Below are 20,338 nucleotides of genomic sequence, written 5' to 3'. Positions count from 1 at the left end.
CCCGCATTCTGCTGAAGCTGCCTGAATTGAACAAACCTCTATCCACTAGTTTGATCCAAGGCTTTCTGACCGACCGCTCGCGGTTTTTATACTGCTAATACTCAGTCCTTTTTTTCAAAGTTTTCTTTCAGCTATGTGTTCCACAAAGCACTGTCCCTTACTCAACAATCTCCCTTCAGTAACTTCTACCATCCACATTTTAGTTGATGACTGTGTACTTCGCTGCTCTGTAACCAACTCATCCGACGCCTCTGCCTTATATCTATATCTAATTTGCATACAATAGTGATGTGCTATGTGGCCTCCGTCCCTGAGAATCTTTAAACTGTTGATTTCTTCTCACCACTGCCAAAACAACACATCCTACTTACAAAATTAACACTAGTATTACTTTTTCAAAGAATTCGTTTAAGTACTTTGGTGTTCACCTCACTAATGGCTTAACATTGTCTTACCTTGTAAGCCATGTAACTAATTACTCTAATAAAACTGTTGGATACCTCTATCGTAACCTACCCATGGCTGGCACCTTCTTGTGTAAAATTACTAGATTACAAAATCCTTGTGTGATCACAACTTTAATATGCCAATGATATAGTTGATCCACACTACTGTAATTTTACTGAACCTTATGAGCCTGTTCAAAACCATGCCACCAGCTTCATTCCCTCAAATACTCCTTCAGCATCTCTGCCATGAAATCTCTGTTACAGTCTCTGTTCTCATCACTGTACTTCATGCCCCTGCCTTTATCACAAGCTTTTCATACAAGACCTCATGGCAGTCGTCTCGGCTAACCTGTGTATAGAACACCTCGCACAGGTCATCGTAAAAGTGGCGTTTCACCGCATGCCCGCCCAACTACATTTCATGAGTCATTCTTCGCAAGCACTGTTCACAACTGGAATCATCCCTCATCAGTGATCCTGTAAGCTTCAATACTGCCATCGAAGAACCTGTCTAATCATAGCCATGTATACCACTAGCCTGTCGCCATTTATCACTGTGCACAAGCCCATTCCTTCTGTAAAGTCTTGCATTAGGACCTCTGAGGTATCAATAAACACATAAATAAAAGCATGGTTGATAAAGATTCCTTACAATATGGGAACTGTGATTATGTTCGGCAGGAATATATATATATGTAACTGGATCATGTTGAACGGTGTTAAGCTGTCTTTCCTGTGATATTGAACTTAGAAATTAGGATACTGAGTGATAACACTGGCATGGTGGCTTGTCTTTTGAACTTAGAATGAACTTAGAATTTAGAATTTGATTGCAGTATTCCTTTATTTGCATTCATCCTCAATGCAGGGGTGGAAGTGCTGCTTCATTCTGCTCCAGCCTGCTTTCCCTGCTCCAAAATTGCTCCAACTTGACTGCATCAATGTTCTGACATTAAATTTAGTGGAGCACGGTTTTGCCGCACAGTGGGCCATTACTGGTATTGACAGCAAGAATCGCAATCCGAGACAATTAAGTTAAGCGACTATGAGAAGCGCAGCTGGGCAATGGTCTGTTATGAGTTCTGTATACAGGGTATGTGGCTGGTGTAGTCAAAACGATGGCAGCACACCGGTAGCAGAGGTGTAATGCATGTCACCGGAGCCTAATACATATAAAATTTTAATATTACTTTTAGTATGCAGCATAATGTTTGCTTATAAGCAAATTTGAGGAATTCGTTACGGAAAATGTTCTGTGCACTTGATATAGCACCTACTCCCGGCCTTTTGAATCGCCTGTGGTGAGGGAAATGAGATCAGCAAGTGAAGCAGGCGCACCAAACTACTACGAGGTAGCGAAGCACTGTAAGTGGTAGACGAATATGTTTACTTAGGACAGGTAGTAACCGCAGATCTAGATCATGAAAGGGAAATAACTAGAAGAATAAGATTGGGATGGAGTGGATTTGGTAAGTATTCTAGTATCTTACCGGTATTGCTCAAGAGGAAAGTATACAGCAGTTGCATCTTACACTTACTCACCTATGGAGCTGAATCATGGAGGCTAATGAAAAGGGTTCTATTTAAGTTGAAGACAACGCAGATGACTATGGAATGAAAAATGGTAGGTGTAACGTTAAAAAATAGGAAGCACATAGAGTGAGTTAGAGAAATAATGAGTTAATTACATTCTAGTGGAAATCAAGGAGATGAAATGGGCATGGGCAGGGCATGTAATGCGTAGAGAGGACAACTGATGTTCGCTTAGGGTAATAAACGATTCCAAGGGAAGCAAATCGTCGCAGGGGACAGCAGAAAGTTAGGTGAGCGGATGAGGTTAAAAAGTTGGCAGGAGTAAAGTGGATGCAGCTAGCACAGGTAGAGGAGTATGGGAGAGGCCTTCACCTTGCAGTTGATATAGCCTGGCCAATGATGATGACTACGAGCCATTGGAAACTTGTCCAGCTGCAATGAACTACACGGTTTGTTTCTAGCGATTCTGCTGTGAATACAAGCAGGTGCTTCACCATCTAGCCTGTCATGCCTACAACAGACAAAAGCACACTTGGAACTCTTATGGAGGTGATGCCACTTAGGTGCCAGTCACTAAATGTGTTTTCAAAAGTGTTGGAAAGTCATATACAGGGCCTATTGCCAGTGTGTTGAAACTAAGATAGCTCAAGCAATAATTTCAGCAGCCACAGAGGGCCATAAAGTAATGAATTTGAAGGGGAAAAAGGCTATACTTAAAGTGCCACCTATCTTCCCTGGAGGCCTTACTGGCCAGTACCCAGAAATTTATCTGCACAGGCGCAGGATCAAAAAGAATATGCACAAGATAGAAAGCAGAAATGTACTGTTCATTGATGTGACTTCAAACTTATTGGCAATACTTGAGTGCATCAAAGTGGTGAAGTCCACCTTTGAATCTTACAAAACAGTATAAATCTCTTAGTTAAACGATCTTCAATGAAGTGTAGAAGACAGCATTCCATTTGCTGCTATTTAACCCTTTGACTGGTTTTGCTGTACAAGTGCTGCGGCCGCATGCCGTCCCGCAGCATCTGCAGTACAGGTATTGCGCTAAACGCATGGTGTTTGAAATAGCTCGACACTGGAGGTGATTTTTTTTTTTTTTTTTTCGGAATATTCGACAGTCAAAGAGTTAAGTGAGGAAGCTAGAATTCTATTATTAAAAGCGAGTAAAGAATCTTGCTCCAAGACATAATGTGATTGCTCCAAAACTCTCGCTTTATTGCTTCAAAGCTGCTCCGAAGTTACTTTATTACTGCTCCCTGAGCTGCTCTAAAATGCTTGAGCCTGTTTCCACCTGTGTAAATATGATTACTTTCTTCCCCTGTACGGCACTTCAACCAAGAAAAAACTCGGTTATAATTTCTTTCCCGTGTTTTTTTGTTTGTGTGACTAAACTATTTAAACTAATATTCTGCCTTGAGGTCTTAACCAACTTAATAATCTCCTTAATAATAAGCGAAGCATATAAGCAGAAGGAGCGATCACTTTCACTTCGACGTTAGATGTTGCAGAAAGTCAAGTTCATCATGGTTGACAGCAAAGTCTTATTCATTGTAATAAATTTATGACTGTATCAATACTTGTGCATGTTACTATATTGGAATGAGGTCTTTGAGATTGAGATAGATGTGGTCAGAGGTAGGGAGATGAACACAGCACTGACTGTCAACTGAGGTTTATTGGAAAACGGAGGAATTTATGCACATTTTCATAACATGTGACTCAGCCGAAGTCAAAATGTCATATACACGTGTACCAGTTTTCTCTCCTAACAAAGCATTGACAAAAAAAAAAAGTAACAGTAAACAAGAAATCACAAAAATCCAAAACGCAAGTGAAGTAGTATACACCATGAGCAAGCACATGCCTCACCGCTAAACATTCGATGAAGACAAATGAAAAAGCCAGGTTGAGCTGTACATGGGCTTCTGTTGTCAAAATGTAAAGTATGAATGAGCAGGATTAAGTCGTGTCATTAGCCTTAAAAACCACCAGATATAGAACCGAAAACTGCCATACAAGAAAAGATATAACATACTAAGCATTTTGAGTAAACCTACGCTACTTACAGGATCTCAAGTTCTTTTTCACTGAGCATTATCGAAGGTGCACAGACGCACAAGCCCTTTTTCTGTTTGATGACTCTTGCCTCCAGAATCTCTGTTGTAATCTGCTTGTTGCTTCTACCAATAATCCTTGTTTTGTGAAGCCCAGTGCTTAAAGTCTGGCTCAATCGGAGGGGGTCTGTAGTGTTCGAGCATTGGTGGAAAGGGAAATAAAGAAAGTGGCTGGTTGCTTGTTTTGCAAATAATTTTATACAAAGGGGAGAAATCATTATTTTTCTCCATCTCTGGTTTTTATTAATACTCAATGTGAAACTGTTAAACTGCTAAAACGATAGAGAAGAAATCTTCCAATTACACCACTGACAAGAACAAAACAATGGTTACCTGGTTTGTATTCTTACAGTCCTCATGCTTGAATTCAAGCTTGTGGGGATCTCGGACCCCTCTTAAATATTACGGGGGGGGTGGGGGGTCTCTAACACACCCCCAGGCTTTAAGCCCAGTAGAAGCCAGGGCATACAACCTGTGCACCTGCTGCAGTGCAAAGCAACGTTTCCTTCGCAGATGTTTCCTTTTTGCAAGTTTTTCATAGGTATAATTGTGTTCTCAGAACCGTTCATTGAGGCATCTACCCGTTTGTCCAATGTAACGTTTCCCACAGCTTAATGGGATCTCATACACCACACCTGTGCTGCAGGGTACAAATAAAGTCTGGTGTTTTATGCTACATGCGCGTCGCTGCACACCACAAGTTTGAGTGATCCTACAAAGCTTCGATAACTTTTCCGAAGCTGTAAAAACTACTTCGATATTTACTTTTTTGCCTATTTGTTTCAAATCATGTGATATGCTGTGCAGATAGGTTATTGCAACCAGATTTTGTTGTTGTATTCTGTACGCTGTGTTAGGCATAGCTTCCTTGCTGTTTGTTTTCATTTTTTTATAGGTTCCTTCAGCAACTGAGATGACACCATGTTCCGGATAGCCAGCTTCTTTCAACCTGTCAGTTTGATGAATGAAGCTGCTTTCCAGGAATTTTCGAGATTATCTCATTCTTCTTTTGATACCTCTTCCTTTCCTCTGTCACATGAATCTCATGTCAAACGTAAAATGGGTACAAATTTTCTCTCCATCCCGGCACATTTCATTTTCCGCACTTTTCTTCCCCGACTTGGTGGGTTTGGCTAGTCTTGCACCAGCTGACAGACTGGTTGGCTTTGGTGACCCGTACTCAGGACATTCTCGGTGCCTAATACTCCGTGTCATTTAAGTTTCTTCCTCCTTCTCCCAGTGCATTTTTTTCTGTACCGTTTCCACCTAAAGCATCTTGTACCAACTATATCTCCCATTTGCATTAACCTGGAACATTGCTTTTCCTTTGCACCACTGCCATTCAGTCCCCCATTTATCTTGACTCTCCTCCTTTTAATTGGTGTACCTGGCTGGAGTCCTCCATGTCGAAGTGACAGATGGCCCTGGTTCTACAAGTTGCAAGCCTCTTTGGCACTCATTTTTGTAGCCAAATAAAGTTTATTACTACTACTTCTACTAGGTCTTGAAGTACAGTTTTAAGAGTTGAGGAAAGGTCTACAGGGACCAGCATAGCTGAGAGCGAAACTTAAAAAACACAATAAGACCTTAAACGTGGGTCGTTTTATTTTGCAGTTTATAACTTATATTTTGGATAGTTCCAATGAAGCTCTGAATGGTCTCTTTTGATCGTGCTTCTATACCTTAAAATTTCTAACTGAAGGTATGAATGCATTCTAGAAAAGAAAGCAAAAGCCGTCAGGGCTAGGCTTTTTTTGTGCTTCTAAGTGTTGCAATTTTTTAGAAAAATTTGGCATTGGCAGAACAGCCAAGTTGAGTATTAAATTTTGGTAAAATGAATTCTGCTTTGCCCAGTACTCTTGCTGAATTTTGGGGGTGCTATTAAAATCACTTGTTTTGACATTTCAAAAGCCTTTTTCTGTTTCTTCTCTGGCTGCATATACTGCAGCTAATTCTCTTGATTTTAAGCGAGTATCTCAATTTTAAGGCACTTTTGATGACTCAGTACTTGCGCCTTTTCCTTTCTTAGAAATTTTTGCCTCAAATTCAAGTTAGTTTTTTATTTCATGCAAAGAGGAAGCAGCCACAGTTAAGCAATTACTGTAAGTGTCTTGATGAGCTGGCCCATCAGGTGATGAGGAATGCTTTGTATATACTGATTCACTAAATGAGAAGCATGGGCATGTTCAACTCAAATAAAATTAGCTGCCTTTTCTTAATCTTCAAAAAGCATTTGATACAGTGAACCATAAGATTTTAACTACCAAACTGAACTACTTAATTGTCTTCTGCTGTCCATTTATTGCTATTCTTATGAATTTTTGCATCAGATTAAACAACCAAATCAAACCTTCTGATAATGTATCAGTAAAGGGGGTTGTAAAGGGTAGGGTTTATTCCATCTCCCATACTTTTTTCCTTAATTTAATAACACAAGCCCCAAAATTTAAACTTCCACGAGTTTGTCCTTCTAGAATGAACAAATTATGTCACTAAGTGTTCTGACAATGCAGTTTCAGTGAATAAGAATCTGTTGGCACCATGCAGGAGGTCATGCCGACGCCCATGTCAGTATCTCTACCTATATCAGTGTAAACTTTCCCAAAACATAATTCTGTTGGCGTATTTAGCGCAAGAAATTTTTATGCGCGGGCTAAATTGAAACCACTGTGATGATCGAGCGTGTACCTGGCCATAACCTCCTCTATTTTTTCGAAAAAATAGAGGAGGCTATGACCTGGCTCTCTTATGAGCCCGTTTCATATGTGCGGGTATACCTTGCTCTCGAAGCTTGCCGTCCCTCCTGTGCGCTACGAAGGAGCAAGTGACAACTTTGGAGCAGTACGCTGCCATCTACGCTACCTGCTCGGGTAGTTTCGGCCGTACACAGGCGAAACCGAAACTATACAGCGGGTGAGCGAAAATCGCCACGCTAGTCATGCATGCTGAATACGCGCCACGCACCGCCGCGGGTGTCACTCCTTTCAAAATGTTCGGGAGCGCCCGGAAGGAATGGCTAGCGAAGCGATCGTACAACGTACACCGTACATATATATGCCGCGCGCACGAAATTATCCTCGACCGAGAGGTTTCGTTTTCTGCCATGCGCGGCCTAAATTCATGTGCTAAAAGCGAGGACGATAATGGTGTTTCCAAAATTTAAAAAAACTGATATAGATATTATAATTGCGACCTCAGCAAACCTATAGCTGTTAGTAAATGAGGCGCTAGTGCGCATGACTAGTTAAAAAGTATTATCAGTTATATACCAGCGCCTGCTTAATTAATTGTTATCGCACCACATACACGGGCACAATTAAAAGCCTCCAGCCGAACCAACCCGTGAAACTACATGTTAATTCTGCAATGCCCGCAGTCCCGGCATAGTTTCTTTTTTCACGGCCCGCACCCGCAGCAGCGGAGGCTGCAACGAATTGCATGCCGCCCGTAAGCGTGTACGTGGCGTCGATCGGCATTGCAGTGCACCGTTGTGATCATTTAAGAGCCAACAGATCCCGTACGTCTTTGTTGGCCAGCGTGTATAAACGAACTGTCTGGCGACTCGAGCAGGGTAAGCCACGCTAATTCGACCAGGAGGCGACTTCGTGCCAGGAATTGCATGGTTGCGATTTTATAGGAAGTCGAGATTGAATTGCGATGGCCCAGTGGAAGCTAGGTGGAACGGAACTGCATGGCCATGTCACAAAAACGTAGCAGCCGCGGGCAAAACCAAGCACCCAACAACACAACAGTGTCTTCTGCAGCCCCCCCCCCCCCCCCTCCCCCTCCCCCGCTGTGCTGGTGCAGTTGGCGTACTCGACTTCTGTGTCCAAGGGTGTGGGATTCAATCCTGACTGGGGTGACTGCTTTTCAATGGGAGCGAATACTAACAAGGCGCCCGCGTGTACTGCGCGGTACGGTAAAAACCCAGCTAGATGGTCGAAATTCTCGGAGCCTTCCACTATATACGGCGTATCTCATAGCCTGATCGAGTTGCTTCGGGACCTCATAAACCAAACCAAGCCATCTTTTGCAGTGCAGTTTAATTCGTCCCCCACGTACCCACCTCGCATACACAGCATATGTAACGCGACTCATTCGAACATTTGATTATTCGAACTGAAGTGGAAGCGCGAATTTTCATGTGGCACTTGATCTCAGTGCGTGGTTATGCATATGTTTGTTGTGAACATAAAATATAGAAAAAGAAGTAAATTATTTTTTACTATATATTTTGCGCGGCCGGATTTACAAGCAATGGTATATCCAGCAGCCAAATGGCCGTTTATATCGAACAATTTGTTCAAATTATTCCATGTTGGTCTCTAACAAATCCAGTGCGTAAGACATGCATCAGAGTGAATCGCCGAACTTTCATCCTCTGATGTGCTCTTTATTCGCTTCGCCGGTTACGCGACTGCCATAGGGCTGCGCTGTAAACTAAATTCGATAAAATATTTTATTTATGTGCTCAATTAGTAGAGATGGCTTACCTGCTTATAGTGCAATAATCAGCGAAAATTGATGGCCATTAGCAACCAAACTGGAAAGAGGGTTGAATCCGTGCCGCGGAGGGCGTGGCGTCGCTAGGAGAATTGACGGCGACGATGCGCCGGCCGACAGCTGCCAGTCGATGACCAGACGCATAGCATGCTTGGTTTGTAAAGGTGACCACTGCACAAGTGCTGCCGATACTTTATGTCGCAGTCGACAAGAAAGAAGTGAAAGCGATTAAGTTGACTTACGTTGCACTCTCTCCAGGCGTTTTAATTGAGCAGTAGCCCGTCCATGTTTGGTGTCAGTGCTGTGTTTTCATTTTTAGTATCAACTAAGCAGCTCGATTAGACCACTATTAATTGTGCTTGAGGAAGTATATATGACAAACACTAAGTGACGACTAGATATATCAAATTTTCTTTATTAAATATAGTAGTTGGCAGGGCCCTTACCTGCAGGTATACTTAAAGCCTGATAGCATCTGATTTAAGCACCCTTCCATATATATTTCATGGAAATCAGGTTAAGCCTAGCTGAGTCCACTTAGAAAGGTACCCTCTCGCAAAACATGGCTTGCCAGTGCAAAAGCACGAAGGTGCTGTATAGAAACTAGCAGATGTCGTCCTTGCATGATGGAAACTGGCAGCTTGAAATATGAAATCTATGTGTGCCAGGAGGAATTCTATGTAATATTAAGCATTGCAATACTTTTCTTGAAAGCATGTTTCTTTTTTTTTTTTGCTCATTAGTTTCATTCACAGTGCACATGGGGTGTCCACTCAGAAACATCTACTCTATTTTCCTTTTTCAAAACCTTGCTTTGCCCCTCACAGAGTACTACCAAAGTTTTCACTTTTTTAGGCTTTAAGAAAATTTCTCACCGCAAAATTGGAAAGTGTGCCAAGCAATTAAGTAAGGCAACAATGCTATGCTTCAGAATACTCAGGCTACTGGAGGCATTAAGCTGAAGGTTTCATCATTAAAATCTTGTCAAACATGAGGATAGTCCGAAACTGAATTGATAAACTACTGATGTTAATACTGCATTTATGGTTCCAAAAATGGCTGGGATCACACGTGTATGCTGATGGTACAGTGTAGCAACTTTTGCTGCTATACGTACCTTAATTATTATTTCTCCATTTTTTGGAACGCTGTCATCTTGACAATGCTATTTTTTTAACTGCCAATTTTACTTACAATTACTGTGCCTAAAGGTGTGGGAAAGGTTATACCAGAAACTGAAATACACATAAATTGAGCAAATGCAACTAATATTTCGGGGGCACTTCAGCACCGCTGTTAAGGAAAACATGCCACAGCATTTACGACTCCTGTATCCTCATCCCTGTACATTTAGTTGGCTACTTGTTGACTCACCAATCTTTGTTTGCACTTTTATCACACATACCAATTTGTAAAATTACTAATTACCACATTATGTAAATGAACTCCCAACTCACACATCTGACGGGATTCTGAAAGGCAATGAGTTTTTCTCATGTCAAAGGAGCTGCTTGGGTAGGCAGCTGGACCATACCATGGCCCTCACATCACACAGACCAGTCCATCCAGTCATACTATCTGCCACTCATCCTTGTCGCTCAAATTGCCTTTTTTGGTAAATATGGCCTTTTAATGCAGTCAAATTAAATTAGGCGAGGGCTTGAACTATTGTTACATGTAAAGAATTACTGCACACGCTTATTTTTTATGCCCTTTTAGTATGCTGCTTCACCATCCCAGTAGCATAAGAGGCACAGCAATAGTGTATTAAGCGGGTATCCAAGGTTAGATCTGATCTCATTGCTACAAGCATGTCACCTCGCTACTGAACACAATTCACTTTGAAGGGCCAAGAGTTCAATATTTTAGTAAAGTGATTAGCACTGCCAAATGTTTGAGCATTACATGAGGTGACAGTATGGGTGTAAGCAAGCATTGCAATTAAGAAAGTTGCTGCTCATCTGCAAAATACTGAATTAAACCAATCTTATGCAATTCAACAAACACCGCCCACTTTGCCATTTTATCATCAGTCCCTGCCTGCAGTTCGAAACATCTTCATTGGGCTTACCTCTAAAAATTGTCTACGAAACATATCTGTGAACTTTTCTTACTTCACTGGTTTTGCGGATTATTTCCAGTCTCAAAAGGAATAACAAATACATGTGGTTCTATGACACATACAGTAAATACTTACCTTTCTAGGTAGGTTACAAAAGGGAAGTAATGCAGAAGGTTGGCAGTCTAAACATAAATGAGTGTGTCAACATGGTGTTTTGGCACTGGAGTGTTTATTACTCCAATCATGTGCGTTAATAATGAATGAAAAGGCACATAAGTAGGAATACTTTATTTTGACACAGAAGCTATGGCCAACGTGTGTGTGTTGCCATTACGCTCATAAGTGAAGTGCAGACTTGTGAGTACACTGTTGAGCCAGTAGCACACGGAGCAGTCAACTTGGGCCAGGGAATGCCGTGCTTTGAAAGGTGGGCAGCTGTTGTGATCTCTCGGCTAGTATCAGTCACGTGCAGGATCGGCTGTCATGGGGAGAAAAAACAAAAGAATGCAAGCTCAGAACAATAACAAAACACCCAGAGAAACTCAGAGACGTACCAAATTTAAATAAAAAGATAACAGGACTGCAGACTATGCAGCAGCTCATATATTCTAATAGTGGATTTGCATATGGTCACTACACCCTCAAAAAGGAAAGAAGCACGAATGCTGAATTCATGACTCGTCAAAGGAACCAGACAAAAAGAAAAGTGTGCACCCTGTAGCATAGCTCAAGAACGAGAAAAGCCAAAACAGCGAAAAGGTTACCCTAAGTAAGGCCAGTACTAGTGCTCTCTGCATGCATGTGACAATGTATCACTGCAGTGCACATGCACAGCAGAAATGGACACCATGGGTAGTAAAGAACTGATATGAAGTTATCAATACTGGCCACAGACATCAGAACAGACAGCTGATTGTGCTTTGGTATAACGCAAGCGTGCAGGCTTTAGTAGGTTGTGAAGCATATAAATAAACGTTGAGACATCTTGAAAACCATGTGTGCACATTTTCATTTGCTGCTGCATCCAAGAAGTTTCGCTTGCACTGTTCATTAGATGACATGCATTGCTCTCGGATTGTAGCGTTTGTCGACTACACAGCATGATTCCAGAATCGCGACTAATTCAGCTGTGGACTTTTCATTTTCTAAACTTGCGAAATCCTTCCTATGGGCCGTGAAAAAGAATGAGGAACTGTTCCACCCAAATGTCTATAACGCACATGATGGCAGCCACAAGTCATTTTGTGCCAAACAGTAGTTTCCATACAAGTAACAAGAAGTTCTCAAACTATGTGACAGGACCACAGCTATTTACTTTGAGGGTGGCCACAGCAAACAGGCAACAACCACAAGATGGCCAAATCCCTCATCGAACTGCAGCACCACAACAGTTGCTACAATGCCAGCATCATAAAACCTCTGGCTGTCTTTGATATACGGTCTCCATCACAAATACACCAGTTCATGTTGTTAAGGAGGCTGTCCACGAGCATCTTACTTCTCATAGCAGCTAAAAAATATTGCAAACAGAGACCAACACTTGACTTTAAGTGCAGTAGCAGCACTACCAACATTCAGTGTGTTAATGGAGTATACACACCCTGAAACAGATAAGACAAAAAATCAATAATAGATTATTTAGCTGTTGAAGATAAAAATCAGGTGATGATCTGTACAGAGCAATGTCTTGCATGTCGTTAACAAGCAAAATGAGACCAAGATTAGGTGCATATGCTCCTGTAAGATGAAGTGCTGCACTGGCCTAGCCCAAGCAGTGCGGGTACCTCCAGTCAAAACGCTTTCAAGTGCCATCATCCACGAGATGGTTGCCCAATAGCAATCGGAATTTTCATAATGCTGCGTTCCTTATCTTCAGCCAGCATTTTTCCCTCTTCCCAATGGATGCAACCCTCCCCAAAACTCTAAACTGAAGACATCAATTCAGTCATGCAGAACTGTCAATAATGACCTGAACCACAAACCAACTTGGAGAGGTGGAAGCAGGCTCGAGCACTTTGAAGCTATAAAACGGAAGTTTTGAAGCATTCAAATTGTTTTAGAGCACGTTTCTAAAGTCAAATGATATTGTTACGGACGACATCAAAGAAGAAAAAGCGGGCAGTGGCGCGGACAGGAGCGCTCGCGCTAGGCCCGGCAACATTTTTCATTAAACGCCATCTCACTGTCATCGACCATCTCTCTGTCCTGTGTTCTCCTGTTTTCATCGGCTTGCCGTATCGTAACATTTGGTTGGAGGTGCTGGTACTTCATCATCACCCCCCCCATCCTGGTCCGGAGCATCAGCGCCCTGCGACTTCTTGCGCCGTCGTAGAAAGGTTAGGAGGAAACGCAAAGTAGCCAATAGCGTGCGTATGTAGCCTTCACGCCATGCCAAAACTGCCATTCGTCAAGCGTAGGTACCACCTCCATCAAAGAAAGAGGAAGCCAATATTCTTCTCGAATTAATGTATCTTGAACTGGAGGTGACGGCGGTAGAAGAAAGACAAGAAGCTCAGGTGGCGTGCCCGTCCTGTGGTGTGCGAGCGGTGCCGTTATATCATAGCTCACAACAGCACCGCCGCCAGGGCCGGCACGTGTTCTGGCTGCAATGCTCTTCGCTGATTCTGCATGTAGAAGATGGCGCCGCTGCGGCAGCAAGACTGTATCTGTGGCTGAGGCGTCACGAGTGTTGAACACCAACCTTGAAAAAGATTGCACCTCATCAAGCGTTCGAATGTTGGCCCTTCCCAGTGGTTTGTATAAGGTTTCCAGTTCCTAGCCTCCAGTGGTATACAGTCGTTCCCCCTTTAATATGGACGACCCGAATTATGAACAGTTTTTCTGGGGACGAAACTTTTTCAGTGTAGTTATTCCTCATTAATATGGAAACTCGCTGTCTGGACAATGGACAGGGGAAGAATGTACACGGCCCACTTGGGCCCATGTATTTTTGTCTCGGTAATATGGACAGTGCTTGAAAAAAAAGCAGAGGAGTCCGAACGCAAGTTAAATAAGGGCACGCCGCCCGCGAACCTACGCAACAGCCGATACAACCGGATGCCTGAAAGAGTCCTGTGGGGTTGGAAAGAATAAAAGCGAGCGTGGGGCGCAAGAGCGGAGAGGAACTTGCACAGCAAACCGAGGGTTGGCGTAAGAAAGACCCTGAAAGGGGAGAACCAGGAGATTTCTGGGTGCAGCGGCAGTGCCGCCGCAGTCGGGAAAACAGCAACATGTGGTTGCAATAAATTCTGCTGGACGTGAACAGAGAGGCCAGTAAAAGCGTAAGAAAGAAATGACAGGAAGAAAGAAAAGTGCATACAGTGGTGGTGGGAACTGAAGTTTTCTTTCCCAAAGCACAGTATGTGTTCCATGACGCCGTAAACTCTTTTCGGTGAGAGTTAAGACACACTCACAAAGTAGGGCGACAAAAGAAAGGCGATGTACGAGCATGCAACCGAGACCGGGCGTCCCGTCCTGGGCGCGGTTCCCTCTCAGGCTCCTGGTTTTCGTTCCTGTTGCTGCCGAACTGCCACATTTTGCACCTGAGGCGGGTCCGCATGTCGGCTTCGCTATAAGTTAACGATGCGGCCTTGACAAGGTCTGAGCTCTTCGTAGTCGGCTAATCGTCGTTCTAAACTGTACTTCAGCTTGCAGTGTTTGTCTTACACGAACACATAGAAACGGCGCCAAGAAGATGGGATGTTCTATAGCCTCCGCATAGCAGCTTGCCAATTTGACTCTCTCGCTTCCTTACGGAAACAGTACAAGGCAAAAAAGAAAGAATCAGAAGAACGGAAAGGCAGAAAGGTTAACTAAGCAAGAAAGTGCAAAGTATCAGGAGCCTGTAACCCTCAACTGGAGTCTGGATTTTGGCATGGTGGGAATTAAACGCAAAAGAACAGAGCTGAACGTCGGCGCGAAGCAAGCAATCTGTGAACACAAGCAGAAAAAGCCATCTCAGTCAATCTAAGCCGTGAGGGACTAGTATCGACAGCTCGACTGTTTCCTCGCCTCAGAAGAATCTCAAGCAGCTACTTAGCGGCTACTTTGCTCAATGCCGAGCCCATTTTGAAAGTGATGGTGAGTAGAAAATCGGACGCCGATTCATGCTCGAAAGTTAAACCAACACAAAGCCCACCATCACGTGTGTCATTGTACGCGAGTCGCTTCAGTCTCCACTACCAGTTTTCGAAGACAACAATGATAAGGATAATGCACTCAAAATTGCCGGTGTTCTGTCAAATTTTGTGTCAAGTGCACACCGTTATCTACAAAAGAAGTCATTAATTACAATTCTTTTTTTCTCAATAAAATTCTTTTCATTTTATTCATGACTCGTTATTATGGATGACTCGCTTTATGGACAGTTTTGGTCGGAAACCAAAGTGTCCATATTAGCGAGGCACGACTGTATAAAACTGACCATATGTAGAAGTGCCTTATTGCAGACCAGACTGTCTGTGCTCGCTGATAGCTGAAACAGCCTCACCTGGCACTAATTTATTAGGCGAACTTCACGCTGCACCACACCAGCGTAACCCGCACATGGCATTTTACGCTTTAAAACATGCAAGAGCGGTGTTTGACTGCTGCTCCTTAGTAACCGAGGGGAGTAATTTCATATATTCATTCGTATCGTTCAATGTGGCCGGCGCACGCCTAATTGTTTACGACTCTGACTCGATTTAAAAATTGCTCATTCAAGATTTATCTTATTCCATCATCAAGGAGATTTCTAAACTCTATCAAGCCTTTGCGGCTATTTCAGTTATGAGACGTTCCAATCAACAGATTAAAATGAAAACCATACCCACATTTGGTTTTGAATTTTTTCACGTGGAGAAAAAAAAAAAAAAGTGTACATGACGCCAAAAAAACAACAAAAGGGCTATGTCTCTGGAGCAATGGTCCCAAATCGGCTCAAAGTGTGAGGACGCCGTAGCAGAGGCTTCCGGATCACTTCGGCCACCTGGGATTCTTCAGTGAAACTGCCATCGTTAAGTATATGCCTGCAATGCTTTCAGCTTCGACCAAAATGCTGTTTCCCAATTAGGATCAGACTAGGGTATCCCAGCTCAGTACTCGAGAGCTTTAATGACCAAGCCACCGCGGTGCCGTAATAAGTAAATAAATAAGCCAAGAAGACTAAACTTCTTTCTCGGAGCGTACCATGGTTATTTTATCCATTTCGCTGCAGCTACGCTGCGAATGTGTATTTTACTCTGACAAAGTGACTATAAAGGACATCGGCCCTATGTGTACAAGCCCGAATCCGGCTCAGACCCGTACCTTTAAGCCCACTCAGAGTCCAGCAAAAATGTTCATGTGTCGGCCCAGACGGGCCGTGGGTTGGGCCACACCCAGCTTTTGGGCCTGTCCATGCCCACACAGTGTCGTGTGAAGCGCGTGCTACCTTCACTTGACGCTTCTACAGAAGGTTTGACGATCTTCTATTTTTTTCGGTTCCTGGGGCTGCCTTTCAGTGGGTCGCTTTCTACTTTTCGATGCCTGAAAGGTAGGCAAGGCAGGCAGAGAATATCGTGGGGACCGCTTCCTTTGCTACCAACGCGCAACGCTTTGCAGCACATGCCCATTTAACTCTGTCGTCCATGTTTTGGACACAAACCTGGGCTCCAAGCGCCCCTCACAAACAGTGGCTGTATAGCTCGGTCCTTTCTTGGTATGCCGGCCACCATAGCTGAAGTCGTTTGACATCTTTTCGCACCGAAGAAAGCTGACATTTTTCATTGCAGAATACGTAGCCTGTATTGCAGTGGTGAACAATGCACTTTTTTTTCCACATTACATTACATTACAACTTAGAATATACCGTGATCGAAGAAAGGCGTGGAGCGGGGGCGTCAGCGAGAAAAACAAAATGTGCACCGATGCAAGTTGAGAACTGACTGGCAATCCTTGCGGCACCCAGCGAACCCGCGGCCACCAACAGTCAACGCAGTCTCTCGGCAGCCTACGGAAATCAGAGCATCGGTATTGCCACTTACTGTTCGGTGCGGAGCGACCCGTTCACACACTTCTAACACCATGATGCGGAGGTTGTGGGTCTGGGCCGACCAGTGGCATATAGTCGCTTTTTGCTAAACAATTACCTTTCAGACAAACTAATTATGAATTATCCATTGATCCCCACGCCATTATGGGCATAGAGCAGGGGGTCTCAAACTCATATTGCTACGTGGGCTGCATTGAGAAAGCTTTTTCTCTCATGACCCAGGAGCCAGAAAGTAATAAAACAACAGGAAACAAAGTACAGTAAATAACAATAAAATGAACAAAAATAAGCAAAATTTCGTTTTGTCAGACCAAGCGCTCCTATTATTGCAAAAGAAAAGCAATGTGTGCTGTTTCCACTTCAATGCCGGACAAAAGCAGCTTCAGGATCGCTCAGAGAGAGGTACTGAAATGGTACACCTGTTAATAAATATCACACTTATAATCTTCAACAAGAAAATAAAAAAAAAACAAAAAAACAAAAAGAACACTTAGAAATAAAAGAGAAGGCAGGATGTCTGGCTCCTTGCTTTTGAAGGCATAGTGATGTCAAATGAAAGTTCACGCAGATTAAGTGGTCAACGCCTTTTCAAAAATGAATGCATACTAACTGGTACAAAATCTGAGTTTATTTTAGTTGGAAATTAGGGCTGGTGGCAATGCTTTCAAAACGTCAGCTGAAAATTTTGAGCTGGCGGACTGCAGCACGCAGCTCCGCGGGCTGTGCGCCAAGGCCCCTGGCATAAAAGGATAATCTCTGATGAGCGGAAAGAAAGTGTTCGACATTGGGCTGCATTCCCCATTCTCAGCAAGGGAAACTAGAATGCTTCTTTGCTCGTCAAGTGAAGAGGATATACATTAGGCAGGCATTGCCTCTGCTACGAAATGGACACCACCGTAGGCAGTGTACACCTGGACAATGTTTTAACAGTACCACGCGACCGTCGACTGCCCTGCACTGCTGCGCCGGAAGATGCAGGAGATGACAAAGTAATAGAGTGCGAGGGCGTGCTCACAATTCTTGCTGCTGCAGTGAACCTCGTTTGCTACGCTGCTTTGATCAATGTGAAGCAACCCTGCCACAATTGGCTGGCAGGCATGCCGGTGCCCGGAGAAGCTGTCATTGTTTGTTTTTAGCCGCAATAGTATCTGCATATCATGCGAATATCTCCAAAGTACACACATTTCCGATAAAAAATCCAACATGCCCCATAACTCTTGCCATCGATACTTTTGAAAAATTGTTGTATCGGTACTTTCATTGCATAAAAAAAAAAAAAAAAAAAAAAAAAGAAAAGAAAAAAAAAAAAAAAAAAAAGAAACCCTTGAGACAACCAGGGACAAGTGTAATATTTGGAACGTTACAAGTTTGCACAGATTGAAGCCACAAGCACATAGCAGAGCGCTCCCAGAACTCCGATATGAAACTTGATTCAAGGGGTTGCTGCCAATGGAGCAGAACAGCCAAGCAGACAACACTCGCTGAAGCAGCATGATTACATCTCCCTGCTTGTTCCCTCTCCTGATTTCCACTTTGCTTCTGCTCGGACAGTCGACGCTCAAGCGATACTGTTAAAGAATTGGCAGGGTGTATATTCTGTGCTGCTTGTCTTGCAAGCCATTGATGCCAATCTTGCAGACCTCATTTTATCTTTCACAGTGGTTTCCAAAGCTATAAAGTTATTGCAGCAACTTTGTTACACGCACAAAAAAGCGACACAACCAATCTGTGCAGGAATATCATTCGTTAAAGAAGGCAGCTTTGCCAGTTTTTCACAGCAAATTGAGAAGACAATAAAGCGTGGTTTGATCTTCCATCTCGTGCAAACATTTGTTTGTTTTTGGAGCTAGTCTGGTTTTCTTAGTCTGAATCAACTGTTACATTGCACACTGTTTGCAACGCATTGATTGCAACTGAGAAAAAAAGGCTGCAAACTACAAGCTGGACACTGCAGCTGCAGGAATGCTTGCTTGCTTGATTCATTCATGCACTCTATGCGAACTGGTGACCTGTGCCATGTTCCCCATGTAAAAGTTAAAACAAATGACCAGTCCCGGTGGCACAACAATTGTTTTGAAATTAAGTACAGGGCTCACGTTGTGGCGTTGGAGCATAGGCTGCCTCCGCCTTTCATAGTCCCATTTGTTCAGCCTCAGCAACCAGCAAGCCCATGCTAGACTCCAAAACACATATCAGGATGATCCCTGCGTACCAAATATTAGACGTCAGCTTATAAGCGATGTTTACACACACAAAAGAAATTAAGACAAGTACATGTTGATGCATTTTAAACACAAGGCGAAATCGCTTACCTCACCGCAATTGGAAAGTGGCCCTGCATACACTTGACAGTGCGCAGTCATAAAATGAGGTATTAAATCATTATTCTACACCGCGTCACAGCAATGAGGGTCACACAAAGGGTCACGTCGCACAAATGGTTAGTACGTCGTGGTGCACCGAAACAAAAGCTTCCCACACAGGCCTGTGTGATCCTCACCTTTTCTGCTTCTACGCGTTGTTTTGTCATGTCCTAGTATCTCCTTAAGTCCCTCCATCAGCTCAAAGACGTTACAATCATTAATTATTCATCCAGACCGCTGAGGAAAGCTTACCCAAGTTTCCCGCCGTTTTCAGGCGCACGCAAGACTGGTAGTCAGGCGTGTTTTACATGACTGAGACTTTCGTGCGGTTGGCCTAATAAACGGTATTTAACCGTATGTTCCTTGGTGTCGAACTACGTTGAGCTTTCGATTGAAACTTTCTATAATACACCTTTGGGCCGTTCGGGCCCACTGCCGGCCAAGCAGGCTCAATGGTCGTCAACAGAACATTCGGACGCACGGAAGTTGAAAACTAAATGTAGAACTCCAGACAGCGGGCAATGACTCAATACATGCATACTGAAGTATCTAAAGAATAGAAAAAATTGCTTACGTACCGTACAACACGAGAGCACCCAGCTCTCACGGCTCCCACCATGGACGACGACGACCAGCCATTTTGCTACTAAAAGCAACACAAAACCCACAAAACAATAGCCGGATGTGACGTTTTTCTTAAACCGGATAAGACGTCATGGGTTGCAGCAAGCATTTTGCTCCTGCAACCCGGGGCCCGATCCTCGACATTCGCCTTTTCGGCCATGTTGTGACGTACCCGTGACGTGTAAATTGGGGCGGTGCTAAATCGCGTGTACACAGAAATTGATGACGAAATTTAAAAAACAGGGAAAAAAGTTACAAAAAATTAACGCCGTCGTCTGCTACTTGGCGCCGATTACAAAAATGCCAACGCTGCGATGCCGAGAAGCTGAAGGGTCGGTGCGAACCGTGTTTACGCTGCAGGGTAAGGCTGAGGAGATAGTGAGATACTTACGTATACATTGCGGCTGTACTGTACTATTAGTTACGGTCGTTGCGACCACAGTGAATCATAGTACACACGCTGTCGGACGTCCAGCAGCAGCTAGGCTGAGCGAACGGCGGTACTCGACGCAAACCCCACAAACAGCCGGTCGTCAAGTGTGAGCGATGCCTGACTTGAGATGCGTGCATGTGGTTAGCTGTGCGTAAGTTTCATTTATGGACTTAGTCACGCAAAGAAATCGGCGAGTATCAGGATCGAGCTTTGCACATTCACCTCAGCTAGTGGGTAT

General features: G+C 43.5%; 1 long non-coding RNA gene across 1 annotated transcript; it reads right to left on the bottom strand.

Annotated features, from left to right (window-relative positions):
- Positions 1–10,940: 10,940 nt before the first annotated feature.
- On the bottom strand, positions 10,941–19,774 carry LOC146198001 (uncharacterized). Its single transcript, XR_014704934.1, has 3 exons — positions 19,622–19,774; positions 18,777–18,884; positions 10,941–11,145 (listed from the first exon to the last, which is right to left on the bottom strand). It is a non-coding gene; the product is annotated as an uncharacterized LOC146198001 (long non-coding RNA).
- Between the last annotated feature and the right edge of the window lie 564 nt (positions 19,775–20,338).

The sequence above is a fragment of the Amblyomma maculatum genome, chromosome 2 (genome assembly GCF_055883805.1).
Source record: "Amblyomma maculatum isolate TAMU_Amacu chromosome 2, ASM5588380v1, whole genome shotgun sequence".
Lineage (NCBI taxonomy): Eukaryota > Metazoa > Arthropoda > Arachnida > Ixodida > Ixodidae > Amblyomma > Amblyomma maculatum.
The sequence above is the reverse complement of the archived record's forward strand: the minus strand, read 5'-3'. Positions and strand labels throughout refer to the sequence as shown.